We start from the raw sequence: 11,008 nt of genomic DNA, 5'->3' as shown, positions 1-11,008 counted from the left end.
GAAAAATAACCGTTCCCCACGACACCTCTCGGAAAAATTGGCTAAACGGAAATTGTAGAATTTGTTGGGACAAACAAATCGACGTGCGAATTCGCGGCGTCGTGCGGTGTGTTTTTAAGAGAAATGTGATAAGGCTTAGGAAACTAGACCATTAATATTCAGGATATTGAATCAATAACTTTCCAATTTGATAAAGTTATTAGTCAAAAAATTTACCAAAGTAATTAAACTAAATAATGATTAGAAGTAATCTCATGAAAATCAGTTAATTATATTAAAAACCTTTAAATTATGAGCTTGAATCGATGAGTGATATTCAAATAAAACGACCGTTTAAACATAGCCTACGATAGTAGATAGGTCGCATCATATTGTTAAAACCCGTAGCGCAATAGAAATACGACAGGTGGCGCTGTAATCCATTTCCGTTTGTACCAAAAATGGGGGAGAAACTGGGGGAAGACAACCTAAAAATTCGAAACACCGGATGATGTCGCGTTTTGTACAGGTTTTTAATGAAGCGAAGCGTCCCTAAGTTAATTGGTTCCATAGTTGACCAATTAGCCTTTTTCAGTTTACATAGAGCCACGTTGTGACAAATGCAAGAAGCTGATAAGCTGCTGGATTTTCGTCTGCTAAGCAGACGCTTTATTGAAAAACCGTCTGCTTAGCAGACGAAAATCCAGCAGTTCATGAGCTTCTCGCATTTGCCACTACGTGGCTCTATGTAAACTGAAAAGGCTAATTGACTCAATATTTCGCACCATAACCCACATAAGATCTTTAACCTAAGACCATTTACACCTGGACTGCAATGGAGGTAGGCGTTGTTGTTAGGCTAGTGTCGCCGCTAACCCAACGCCACCATCGTTGTTTAGAGGCAACCATCGTCCACAAGAGAATTCGGGCTGAAAAAACGCGTTCACTTCGCTCTCCTTTCGTTCATAGCGTCGCCCCGCGAGCAGTGACCAATTTTCGCCCATTATGTACGGCGTCAAGGCTTAAGTGGAAACCACATGGCAAAGGTTATTGAAATTCCAACTAAAACGTTTTGGGAACTTGTTGAAGGTATGTTTAATTATGAATTATTAATGCGCGAGCACACGTAAAATCGTTTAGGCTGGTTGTTCGAGTATCGACTCTCCAAATCTTTCATTGTAGTCCGTGAGCCAGACGCCGAAAATTAACTTTTTGGTACCAACTCGAGGGACCAGAAAATTTTATAATATCTAGTTAGGGGGTCACGTGTGCATGCCGAAAACACTTGATAGACATCTGGATCGCCCAGCTATCCAAGATGGCGGCCAATCCAAGATGGCGGCGCGCGCCTTTCTATTAACGGCCATAACATTTGATCTACTCATCCGATTGCGACCAACTCAACGTTATAAAATAGGTATTTGTATTCTTAATATATTAGATCCTATGAGTTAATTTCGTAAAACTAACGGTTCACCTTAAAATACAAAATATCTCCTTTAAGTAATTAAACGTATCGCAGCTTAAGCAACTTCATTACGCTAAAAATAATGTTTAATTTTTTTGGTGTCAAATAAATGTAAGACTAGACTCCTAGCTTTCATTTGATGTACATTTTGACCGTCTACTATGTATACTTACCTACTTATGCGCAATATTAAGATAGGGGGCGATTTCGATTTTTGACTCAATTCGTGATATGTCTATACGAAAAATAACAATAACCCACTTACCCATCTCTATTAATAAAAAATAATGTGTTTAGAAAAATACAAATGATACGATGGCGTTACTAAGGGGTCACGTACCTATTCCCCCACCCAATCGTAACAATATTGTTTATTTTTAAATTTATTTGTTATTCGATTGTGTGCTCATACGATCTAAGATCCTACCTACCACACTGATGTTTTTAGTAAAGATTAATACTCAATTGAAGTTAATGTTAAAAAAGTCACTTTATTACTTCACATTTTATTCGCTATCACTTTCGTCAGTGTCTTCAAATGGAGTATAAATGTTTTCCTCTACATCAATATTTGTACATTCTTGGAGTTTGCACGCAGCTGTGCATTTCATTTTATTTAAAATACAAGTGCAGTTTAATGGACGACAAACTCTGGTGCAGCTGCAAGCCATTAGGCTTAGTACAACATCAGGGGCAGGAAGTCCGGTCATCCAAAGGATATCGAGTTGTCCCTTATCGTTCAATTTCCATCCGTGTTTTTCTGTCGGATCTGGTATATCTGGAGAGCTAACTAAACTTCTCTTCCAAATAGCAGTTTGATAATTTGCTCGTAAGGTATGCTGTCTTAGGGTGTCTTTGCAAGGCGGTAACTGTCCAGACTCAATGTTTCCTTTCTTCGCGCGGAACATTTGATAGCGTAAAGCGTTCACATCAACGAATTTTGTTTTGGCGCAATAAATTTGGCATGTTAACGTTTGAAATGATGAAAATGTTCTATCAGAGAGTTCCCATTCCGAACCGAGATCCGAGACGGCTTCCCGGATACTAGTGTCTTGCAAAATGCACTTAAACGCTTTGAGCTTACCTTGTCCCGCGAGGGCGCTTACAGAGTCGCAGCCTGTCCAACAATGAAGTCCAATAAGCGCATTACATATACCTGACCCCAAAGCTGCAGCTAGTTTTGATACGTCAACGATTCTTATTTTATCTTTTGTTCCTCGTCTTACGAAAATGTTACTTGAAATTTTAGAACTGAAAACTATGCACAAAATAAGAACGTCAGTGTCGTCAGCGGCAATTATTATTGTCGGGTATTCTTTTTCCGCGTGTTTTGCGTGTAAAATTAACCTTGTATCGGCCTCTTCTTGGCTTGACTCTAGTTCTTGAAGGTCTTCGCAGCTGTCTTTCTTCAGTTTCGTGCATTTACCATTGCACGACACGATCATGGTCTTCGTTAAAAGTCTATCTCTTATTTCTTGAGTTTTCCAATTTTTTTCCAGGAAAGTTATAAGATTAGACTTGCTTTCGGCGCATGTTAAAAGTCGTCTCCAATTTCGAATTTTGTGGCCTGGTCTTATGTCATGAAAAACCACTCCTTCGTTAGAGCCTCGATTTACGCGTTCGGCAGATTTTATTGATACTTTCTTGTAAACATCATCGATTCGATCACTGTCTCCACCAACACTTAGCATCTGCTGAAATATTTGGAGTGAAAGTTCCTCAAAAGTATGGTTTTCTCCGTGTAGTCTTTGAATAATTGCCATTGCATCGATTAAAGTAGCTCTGGACCCGCTAATACTTCTAGTCGGAGCCACTTTATTTTCGAGAAACTTCGCGAAAGATGCTTTGTTAGTTTTCTTTAGTGATCCATCCGCGTTCGCGAGCGTCCAAGGTATAGGACCAAGTGGGTGAGAAAATACCTCTTGCATATCTAATTTGCGGTTTTCTGCTACTAAAACCATATTGGCGAAGAGCCTTTGATCCGCTTTTAAAATAATTTCCTTGTTTTTAACTTTCATTGATCGAGGTTTCGTAGATGAAAATGTTTTCAATTGAAGTTTTTTAATGGGTTCATGAAAACCCTTACCATGCTGGATTCGATTTCCTTGAAAGCTTTTATAGGCAGCTTATCCTTTGTGATAAGCATTCAAAAGATCTTGGCTAACAGCGGGGGGTGCGAGGGCTCCAGTGGATATATTGACGATATCGGAAGGATCATCGCCAAATGGATTAGTCCAATTGCTATCTAATAGTTCGTACATCGAACGAACGTCATCTTCGTCTCTTTTAATTCTAGAGTTTTGCAAATCGTGATGAGAAAAAAGAACTCTTTGATTAGAAATTTGCTCTCTTAGTTGACGTAAAGACCATGCTCTATGTTCGGATGTAAGGTAATATTTCGAAACCGTCCCTGGTTTGAGACTGAAACCTCGTGTCCCACCTGCCGTCTGGGTATCTTTGTTGACGGTTTCCTCAGTCGTTTGATCAACTGCAATCCTACCGAACGGATTTTTGTCGCGAAGTTGTACGGAAAAACCACCACGTAGAAAATGTTCGTGCAAATCAGGTGCTGTATTTTCAATTTGGGTCATTTGGGCGTAGTAGATCGGTAAATACCTCGCGTAGTTTATTTTGTCCAGAGCAAAAGCCCACGGAATAATATCACGAATAGCTGCTAAATGGAGGTACCAATTGCCTTCACAGTCGGCTCGAATCAGTCTAAGCAACGTATCGACCATGTCAATGTACGTCATCCAGTATTGCGAGAGAGGGCCACGCTCTTGGCGCAACAGATTCATATACTTCTCGAGTTTGTTCAGTATAAGCTTGCAAGATTCGTTTTCCAGAGCTGAAATGTACGTATCCCTGTTTGCGTTCTCACAAATATCTGAAATAGAAGTTTTAGCTTCTGCTAAAACATTTTCGTCGTGTTCCAATTCGATCCAAGTTTCGAAGCCTTTGCAAACCAAACGCATCAGTGCTTCGTAAGTCAATTTGTGTAAGCGAACGGCCCTGTTATAATGTTTACCTTCAAGAACTTTGTTAATAGATCCTTCAGCGATCACCCCAGATTCCACAGCTAAGTCACGCAGACCCGAGTCCCCAAACATTTTACCAATATTTGACAGAAAATTACAGATTATGTGGAAATTTCCCATCATTATCACCACATTTTAAAAATATTCTTGGTTACTCCATACAATTTCAGCTGCCTTAGCGTAAAGTGCTTGGTCGAAAACCACTGCAATATTTTCAAGATTCAGGGAGTCCTTAATTTTTAAACACTGCTTTATAATTTCTTGTACTGTGGACATTTCAGTCTCTGGCGCGTTTATAGTTGGTAAATATCCTACTGTGTCTGCAATAGGACTTGTTCCGTTCATTTTTGTAAGAATGTTGAATCCTGTCCAAGAACATACTGTTGGTTTTTCAGAACAGTGGTTTCTAGAAAATATCCAAAGTAAATCCTGGACTCGAGAATTTTGTACATGTGTAAATGTGTGCTCGAAAATGTTCTTCGGTACAATCGCTGGTGGACTTTGCTTTTTACCAATTACGTAGACATCAAGTAATTTTTCTGCAACTTTTATTGTTCTTCTTTTTTCTTTCTTACTGATTACCGAAGAGGTTCTTGGTGGTAAACACGAATGGGACACATTCTGAACAATTATCCCGTTAACTCTATGTGAGGTTCCAGCACCACTTAGGACTTCTTCTTGGCGGTCAATATTATCGAAGGCCATCACAGTTGGGACATTTGTTTGGACGTTGGAGGGTAGTGGAACGCAATCGGTAGCGACGCTCTCTAACTTCTCGATACATAGAGCAGTATCAATTTCCTCAAGTTTCGAATAGGATATGGAATGACCCAAGCTATTCATAATTTTTATTAGCTCTACATTTCCAGTAAGGGTTTTGATGGCCCAGGGAAGTAAAATATGTTTAGGAGTTAAGACTTTGCCTAATAAAATAGCATATATAACATCTTGGGATAGCGACACATGATTCTAGAGAGCTTTGTAGAAAGAAGTTGATTTTCCCCCGCCAATAATACTCTTAAAAACTGGCTTAAAGATTCGGGTATCGCGAGATAGTTTGAATCCAACTCTCGTGGGTCAGGTGGCCAATTTTGCTCAAAAACGCTTTTTTTAACGTCTTGCCGCAAAAAGGTTGCCGCTTGACAAATAAACGATGATGAATTTTGTGTTTCGTTTAGCTGAATCAATTTGCGTTTTAATCGAATGTGATCCTGAAGTAGCGTATCTAGCGACATATTATCAGACCTGACATAGGATCTGTTATCCACGATAAAAAAGACAACGGACTCACCGAATTCGGTTTCAAGATTTCTTCTCATATGTTTTTTAGTTGAGTTCAGTATTTGGTTTTCTGGTACACCTTCGTTGCTCATTAGATTAACTAACTTCGCTGTAAGATCTATCATTGAAGTAAATGATGATTTCGAAATTAAATTATCTCTTAAGTATTGAAAAAGTTGGTTTAAAGCTGATATTTCTGCCAGTTTATATGGTTCAACTGTAGACAACTTCCCTACTTCACTTTGCTGACTTGCAAATGACTTTTCACGAGTGTAATCCTTGTAACAAGATTTATGGTAGTGAGCTTCCGCAGCGATTAAATCTCTTGACGTTATAGCTATCATTCTTGAATCACTTCGTTCAATTGCAATTTCGCGGACCTTTTTATCCGATCTCAGTTCGAGAGATTTCAAAAGTGGTTCGCGGGTATTGGTTCCAGGTTTATATTTATTTCGCTCGCAGAATATACAGAGTTTTTCATACACCCTTGACTCGGACGGGGCATTTCGCGTGGACCGACGTGGATCAAGATTTACACAATCACTTTGCTCTCCCGCTGCAGGTTCCACTTGCTTCTCTTCTAGTTCCTTGAGAGATTTTTTTAATGTAAAAGTTGACCTGCAGTTTCTGTGGTAGAAAATATCTGGGACACTCGATGTCGCTTCATTAGATACGTGTATGTCCAAAATTGGTTGGAACTTTCTAATTTCGGCAGCTTTCTACAATGCAATCCAAGACTCTACATCTTTTGGTTTTATAAGCTCGTTCAAGGGACTATTTTTCTCACATAAAACACAAACACCTAACTCTTTTCTGGATTTCGTTTTTCCCGACATGTTTCATTTAAATAACCTAGCTTAGTTTTTAGAGCACTGAGCTTCCTCGACCAGCTCGGAAAAATATAACTTTTTTAAACAAAAGTAGAAATACCCCAGCCCAGGCCCAAACGGACTACGTACTATTATACAAGTGATAATGGACACCAAAAAATTATCCCGTCCGGGGTTGAGGGCAAAGAGCATGGCTGTGTATCGAATATAAACGTTTTATTTCTACCAAAAACAATGACTCGGCACGAAAGCTCTATACTTTCGTTGTCTCGCGCATAAATAACAATAATAAGTAAATCGCCCCCTGTCTTAATATTGCGCATAAGTAGGTAAGTATACATAGTAGGCGGTCACAATTTACATCAAATGAAAGCTAGGAGTCTAGTCTTACATGTATTTGACACCAAAAAAATTAAACATTATTTTTAGCGTAATGAAGTTGCTTAAGCTGCGATACGTTTAATTACTTAAAGGAGATATTTTGTATTTTAAGGTGAACCGTTAGTTTTACGAAATTAACTCATAGGATCTAATATATTAAGAATACAAATACCTATTTTATAACGTTGAGTTGGTCGCAATCGGATGAGTAGATCAAATGTTATGGCCGTTAATAGAAAGGCGCGCGCCGCCATCTTGGATTGGCCGCCATCTTGGAACATTGGGGTCCGGTAAATAACCCCGAAAACTATACTTAAATTTAATATTTACTGATATAACCGAAGTTGTATTTCAAGTGAATCCTAACCTATCCAATAATATTTTTTTTAACGTTATCGGACTTAATTTTAAATAAAATATCTACCACATAAAGGAAATCACCGAAAATAGTAAATTGGGCAAATGCCCAACTTCTCGGGCTCCGATTTGAAAACTTTATGAAAGGCTATCAATGGTGATGTTTGTACATTCGAACGAGATATCATTGACTCTTCTAGCCCTAACCGTTGAAGAGGTATGCGTGATACGGCGTCATCGGCGGCATCGGCAACGGCTACACTGTACGTGAGACTAATACACACAAATCCTTAGGATTGTGTGTAAAAAGCGGAAGAGAGCGCGAACCGTTCGCCTCTTAAAGAAGGGGGATCAAAAGAAGGGGGATCAAAAAAAGGGCGGGGGGTTGCTGCATGTTTGTGGATTACTTTCGCGGATTTTCTCCACTTGGTGGTGTTTTGTAGCGGACACTCTGAAATCGGAGTTATAACGTTGGCATTGTAGTCCAGATGTAAATGGTCTTAGCAGAGCAACTTCCTTCGTGGTAAAACTGATATCTAAGGCTTGAATTGGTGATGGGCCTGTTCTCTTAACTACAAAGTACGAATCAAGTGGAGAACTAGTATTTTCGATAGGGTCAATGGAGGTAAGTGTGATCCGGGGGTAAGTGTGACCACCCCCTATTATTTCCCAAAATATTACTATAATAAAATATTTGATGAATAGATATTGAAATATACTTAATTATACACATTTTGTCTATTTTAAATATTAATTTAAATACTGCCCAGGATGTAAATGACCTATTTTTAATTTTTTCCAACTGCCGGAAATGACTGGATTTTAGTTCGCGAATCTCCATGAATTTTAGAGTATTTTCCATATTAATTGCCACAACGTAACGAACGGTACCCGCACGGATGAAATAGACACGATCGCTAACCCCCGTGCATATAACCTAAGACAGAGGAAATTTGTTACCTTAACATTTAGCACTTACTTCGAAAAACAGATACCTCGAATCTAACCCCAGGGCCGGCGTTAGGGAGGGGGGGTAAGCGGGGCAAAAGTACCCCGGGCCCAGGCCTCCGAAAGGGGCCGCCGAAACGGGTGCCTAACTAAAACTATCTGACTATTTCCAAAATACAAATTTTGGAGTAAAAATTACCTGGGGTCCGAAAATCCTAGCGCCAGCCCTGTCTAACCCTATCTAGCAAGGTTTTTTAAAGCTACATGTACGTAGTTTATCTTTTTTATAATATTTAGAAATAAAATTTTGTGGATTAAAAATGCATGTATAGAAGAAGGATTGACATTCGGTATAATCCAAAGTACACAAAATACGACACTTTACTCCCCACTGGTTTAAGAGGGTTTCCCCGAGCTCTTCGGTTTCCCCTTCCATAAAATGGGGTTGAGGTTAACGGTAATAGTGAGTGTAGGGAGCTGTTGGCTCGCGTGGAATGCAAGGCTTGCACCCTCCTACGCATTGTAACACGGTCACATGAATTAATGGCTTTAACAGTCGCCTGATGACTTAGGCCTAAGGTGGTGCCTAGCTGATGATTATTATTAAGGAAGGGGAGGGGCTGTCTGAAATTGAATACAAATTTTTGACGCGATTCTATGAATTTTTAATAACAGAATGGGAGCAAATAAAGCTTAGACCTTTACTTAGAGAGTTCTTATCGTTATATGCTTCGATCTTCGGAAATATAGCGCCATCTGTCTTAATATCAGTCAACTAATTATGTGAAGAAATAGCAGACGACTTTTCAATTTCCATGTTTTTCGGTTGAAACTTTCAGCTGTTGCGCAGAGATAATTTGGAACGAGCAGACAGCTTTCATATAATCAGTTTAAAACTCGATCGGTAGCAGTGTTGGAAATAAGCTTTATAAAGTACTGGTCAATGTGACCGCTATACCCCTACTTAAAAAATAAATTAATTGGTCATAACCACCCTTTTCTGCCCCACATCTCTTCCCCCCTTTTATTTTACCTTTGAAAGTGAATTGTAAATAGAGATTAGGAACTATAATGAGTTTTATTTATCACAAACCAAAGAGCTTTGATATTTATCACATTTCTTGAGGAACTTTAAAAAATATTTCGCCATCTTCTTGTTCTTCGAATAAAAACAGTTTTACTCCTTTTTGACCTTCTTTTTGTTTCTAAAAGTCATAAATTGCAATGTCTTCTTTGCTTATTTTCTTAAACATATTCTTAATGATTGATCTAGATGTTTCGCATTTAGTTCGACGAATCTGACTGATTGTACCAGAAGAACGTCAAATTTGCATTACTGCCAGATGCCAGGAAATACGTTCGATTTAGGAGTAGAAATAAGTCAAAATCCGCAATTTCATTGTCTGTGAGAACGCTTTTATCAGTTTCTCTTTTCGGTATAGAATTATACCAAGAATGTATTTATTTATGCTCAGGGAGAATGAATATGTCGAGACTATCGACGGACACGTTGAGCCCCTAACCCCGTCGCGCTAAAGGGGGGGGGGGAGGGAAAAAGGAGGCGGTCTTATTTTTTGCGTCCTCACTGCAGCGTTAATCGCGTCGAAAAACGTAATTTTTAAGAACCAATGAGATTGCAGTATTATTTGATTTTATTAAAGTGGAGGAGCATACCGGGGGGCCCAACGGGTGGAATTGGAGAAACGCTAAAAATAATCTCGACATATTCATTCTTCCTGAGTATAAATAAATACATTCTTGATTATACTTTTAATTAAAAATAAACTGGCCATTATGACCAGTGAACCCCCAGATTCTATTTAATGTACTGGTCATAGCCCAAGATAAACTGGTCTTTGACCGACCCCACTGCCTTATTTCCAACACTGGTCGGTAGGCGGTGATACTTATGAACAAAATTTAAACTACGCACGAAGCCTATAGTAAAACAAGTTGGCAAGCCAAAATATACCTCTCCTCGGAAGAGTTTTTAATTTTCAGTGAAGCGTAACTCTATCCGTGGTTCTGCGGTAGAACGCTCATCTGTCGTGCAAGAGGGCTCGGGTTCGAGTCCCGGCCGATTAAAAAATTATACTACACCCAATGACAAAAAGAGGGCGCTTTTGGAAAAACCTTTTCCCTGATTCTAAGAAACTGGGTACGCAGTGATTACGCTTTGCCCCGAAAATGCGAATGCGTTAGCCGGCCTGACAGACAGACATACAGACAGACAGACACGGTGGTTGTATAACCCCTCCTAGGATACAAAGTCCCCTCGGAGAGGTAATAATAGGTAACTTGGTAAAACCATGCAAAGAAGTAGAGAAGGAACGGCGGCGTCATGTTAAAAAACCTGTCGCCAAAAGCTTTAGAAATTCCCCTTTTTGTTCATTCCCCCCATACTTTTACCCGGCATCAAGTTTCGTTTGCGCAACCCTCACGCGCATTATACCTTATGTTATTGGTCTGAATGTCCGTATTCATTATTCAATGCTCTTTAGTACAACTTATTTGTTTGGTCATCTACTGCGTACTGTTTTTAAAATTTTTACGGATATTTTTTCATGTGTAAGGCTTAGGTAGGTTAGGGCAAATTAAATTGCTGATTTAATTATATATATATATATATATATATATATATATATATATATATATATATATATATATATATATATAACCATTATAATTAAAAGTTAAATCAGCAATTTAATTTGCCCTAACCTACC

Source organism: Leiobunum rupestre, chromosome 10, assembly GCF_980474605.1.
Source record: "Leiobunum rupestre chromosome 10, qqLeiRupe1.1.hap1, whole genome shotgun sequence".
Lineage (NCBI taxonomy): Eukaryota > Metazoa > Arthropoda > Arachnida > Opiliones > Sclerosomatidae > Leiobunum > Leiobunum rupestre.
This window is presented reverse-complemented; position numbering follows the sequence as displayed.